The sequence below is a fragment of the Cebus imitator genome, unplaced genomic scaffold (assembly GCF_001604975.1).
Source record: "Cebus imitator isolate Cc_AM_T3 unplaced genomic scaffold, Cebus_imitator-1.0 Scaffold751, whole genome shotgun sequence".
Taxonomy (NCBI): Eukaryota; Metazoa; Chordata; class Mammalia; order Primates; family Cebidae; genus Cebus; species Cebus imitator.
This window is the reverse complement of record NW_016108066.1, coordinates 512,800-516,909: the sequence shown is the minus strand read 5'-3', so window position 1 is coordinate 516,909 and position 4,110 is coordinate 512,800. Positions and strand designations below refer to the sequence as shown.

General features: G+C 54.0%; 1 pseudogene; it reads right to left on the bottom strand.

Annotated features, from left to right (window-relative positions):
* Positions 1-1,585: 1,585 nt before the first annotated feature.
* LOC108296916 lies at positions 1,586-4,110 on the bottom strand (annotated as a pseudogene).

The following is a 4,110-nucleotide window of genomic DNA, read 5'->3' as shown; positions in this document are numbered from 1 at the left end:
AAAGGCTCAAAGAAGTACAAAGAAGTAACAAGTATCCTTGAAAGGTCATCTCAGGGTGTGCACCTGCGCTGGGCTGGGCAAGGACACCCCTCAGAGAATGAGAGCCACTGAGGAGGGCTATCAGAGAGGCCCCATTTCCTGCTCCAAGAACAGCTTGGGGGAGTCTGGGGGACCTCTCCCACCTCTGCTGCTTCCAGGAGCCACTTCTTTCAAGATGAGGCACTATCCTCCTTGCCAGTTCTCGTTTGTCCCCAATGGGCCATTGTCAACACTCAGAAACAGGGAGGAGCATCACCTGTTTTCCCTGACACATCTGAGGCCAGTGGGTGTGCCCAGGGGAACTGGGGTGGAACGTCTACATCTGCCCACCCCCAGGCTATGCCTGCTTTACCTTGTCTGTGTGATATGGGGGAGGGGAATTACCAAGAGGTCATCACATAGGCCATGGACAAGTTCTACAAGAGCCAGGTAGAAGAGCACTGACCTGGCATGCTGCCCAGCACCCAGATCACATACACATCTCTTATTTGACAGCTTTCGTGAAGCAGGCCTTGAAGTCCAGGCTCCCTGTCAAGCCTTGGGAGTAGACTCTGCTGGGCTAGTGTCCCGGGCTAAAGGACCCATCCCCAAGGCTGCCACCCTTACCAGTCTCATCCTGACAATCTCGGATTATTTTTGCCCTGAGGTTTTGGAGTGGGAGTCAGACAGACAGGAGACGGTGCCCATTAGCCAACTTTCCAGAGAACATCAGCCCTCCAGACTGGGGCAAGTCAGACCTCCACTAGGCCATTCTTACTGGTTGCCAGCTGAGGGAAACAGCACTTGTGAGCACCTGCCTGTCTCCCCAGGTCCTGTTCAGAAACCCCACCTGTGCCTTTGGACCAAGACTACCCCAAGCACGCAGGCCAGCAACCTTATCTACGGCCTTGACGGCCGAATCCCCTTATTTATGGGGTTCACTGCATGTGAGTATATGGTGGGCTCAATTCCTGCCTACGAGCTCCTGCCAGATACCCATGCCCACCTCATTAAGAGAGTGAGGCCACACAGACACACCCAGGCCATTATAGTAAGGGGGTGGCTGGGGCCCTGCTTGCCCACCCTTCATTGCTGGTTCAGGGCCAACTGTCCAACCACATTCCTACCCTGAAGTGATACACTGGGGACATTATACACCGGGGTCACTGACCACTTATAAAATTCCATGAACAGGCCCAGCTGGTCCCCTGCAAGTTTGGTAAATCGGATAAACCAAGGCTTACCTTCAGAAACAGATTCCCTACCAAGTAGCTGCGCAAGGCCCAGGCCAGCCCCAAGTTTGTGTGAAGCCTGCCTGCCATGTCCACAGCCCATGCCGACCCCTCTAGGAGCCACTGGACTGCTTGTTCCTGGGATGTGACAAGCCCAAGACAGCTGCAGCCTTGCAGGACCACTATGCCCATCTGGAAGCAGTACCCAGGGGCCTATAGAAAGAAGAGGAGGTGAAACCAAGTGCCATAAAAATACCTTATTAGGCCAAACTAAGCACTATCAAAATGCTTTAAAATGTAGCAGGAGGAGATGTAAAGACTCAAAGAGGTATGAAGAAGTAACAATGGCTATCAGAATACACTAAAGAATCCACACTGCTTCTCCCTTTACCTGGAAAAGGAAGCTTCTAGGCTACCTCCTCCTCAGCTGTGGCATCTTGGTATTACTGATATTCTGACACCAGGTCATTAAGATTGCTCTTGGCCTCGGTGAACTCCATCTCATCCATGCCCTCGCTCGTGTACCAGTGCAGGAAGGCCTTGCACCTGAACAGAGCTGTAAACTGTTCGGCATCGCGTTTGAAGAGCTCCTGGACGGCTGTGTTGTTACCGACGAAGGTGGCCGACATTTTTAGTCCCCAGGGTGGGATGTCACAGACGGCTGTTTTCACGTTGTGAGGGAGTCACTCAGCAAAGTAGCTGCTGTTCTTGTTCTGGATATTGAATTTGCTCATTCACCTCCCTTATGGACATGTGACCACTGAAAATGGCAGCCACGGTTAGGTAGTGGCCCTGTCGGGGGTCACAGGTGGCCATGATATTCTTAGTATCGAACAGCTGCTGAGTGAACTCAGCCACGGTCAGGGCCCGGTACTGCTGGCTGGTCAGTGAGGCAAAGCCAGGCATAAAGAGGTGCAGCCCAGGAAATGGAACCATGTTTACAAGCAGCTTCGGCAGGTTGGCATTCAGCTGGACCGGGAAGTGCAAGCACGTGGTGACCCCACTCATGATAGCAGACACCAGGTGATTCAAGTCACCGTAGGTGGGTGTGGTCAGTTTTAAGATTCTGGAACAGACATTATGGAGCGCTTCATTATCGATGCAGAATGTCTCATCTGCATTCTTTTTTTTTTTGAGACGGAGTTTCACTCTTGTTGCCCAGGCTAGAGTGCAATGGCGCGAACTCCGCGCACCACAACCTCCGCCTCCTGGGTTCAGGCAATTCTCCTGCCTCAGCCTCCTGAGTAGCTGGGATTATAGGCACGCGCCACCATGCCCAGCTAATGTTTAATATTTTTAGTAGAGACGGGGTTTCACCATGTTGACCAGGATGGTCTCGATCTCTTGACCTCGTGATCCACCCGCCTCGGCCTCCCAAAGTGCTGGGATTACAGGCTTGAGCCACTGCGCCCAGCTCGTCTGCATTTTCTATGAGCTGGTTGATGGAAAGGGTGGCATTGTAGGGCTCCACCACAGTGTCTGACGCCCTGGGTGAGGGCAGGACACTGAATGTGTTTATGATCCTGTCTGGGTACTCCTCCCGAATTTCACCCATGAAAAGTGTACCAATCCCAGACCCAGTCCCCCCACCCAGGGAGTGGGTCAGCTAGAAGCCCTACAAGCAATCACAGCTCTCAGCCTCTCTTCTCACAACATCCATCACCGACTCCATCAGCTCCGTGCTTTCCGTGTAGTACCCATTGGCCCAGTTGTTACTGGCCCCACACTGACCTGTAAGGTAGTACAGCCAGTCACTCGATGGCCAGGTAAATGGCGGTCACCACCACAATGCAAAAAGGGCCAAGTGTCACATGTGAGGTGAAAGCACCATTCACCCTACATGTGGGGCAAATAAAACCCCCTCCCCCTAAGTTACAGGACAGCAGCCTTGCTTGGTAGAATCTAGATCAGGAGCCAATCCCGAGACAGCCAACAGCCGACTCGCTGCAGGTGGCTCCTGCCCATTCCCAGTCAATGGAAAGGCTGTAGTGGTGGCCCCAACTCAGCTCCTTGCAGGGAGATTACATCAGCTTCTCAAGTTGAGGAGACAGCTGGGCCTTCCTCCCCCAAAGCCCATTTAGGAAAGGGAGACTGAGTGACTCAGAGGATGGGAGGGCGTTCAGGGGCCGCGGTTCCACAGTTCCCAAAGAGATGACCTTGAGGCACTCATTGACTTTGAACTGCCCTGGCTAAGGAGCCGCACCCCAGTCCTCAGCCACAGCTCACCAAAGATGAAGTTGTCTGGCCTGAAGATCTGCCCAAAGGGCCTCGAGCGCGTGGAGTCCATGGTGCCCGGCTCCAAATCCATGAGCACAGCGCGAGCCACGTACCTGCCACCTGAAGGGAATGGGAAGGCATCGGTAAGGAGAGGCCGGTGTTCCCAGGAGAGCTATTGGGGCAAGACTGGAGTCTCACTGCTGGCCTCGTTGTACTACACATTGATGCGCTCCAGCTACAGATCACTGTCCCCACAGTAGGTGCCAGTGGAGTCGATGCCATGTTCATCAGATATCACCTCCCAAAACTGCGAGAGATAGAGAGGCCAGACAGGCCAGGGCTGAGTCACAGAGCTCAGGGAGTTGGAGTTGCTCCAGTCCCTCTCCCACTTCCATCCCCACCCTCAGGCCGCTAAGTCCCTTGAGGTTTGACCTGGCAGTCTTGCCAGCCACACAGCTCCACTGCATCCTGGGCAGGGAGCCCAGGGACCACGATGCAGAGGCGCCATGCCTTCCACTGCTAACATCTTCACCGGCCACCCCACAGACCCTAGCTGTGCCCTTAGATTAGACCCCTGGCTGCCAACCTTTGCGCTGATATGGTTCCTGCAGTGTCCGGTTTGGGTGAGCATGAACTCCCTCAT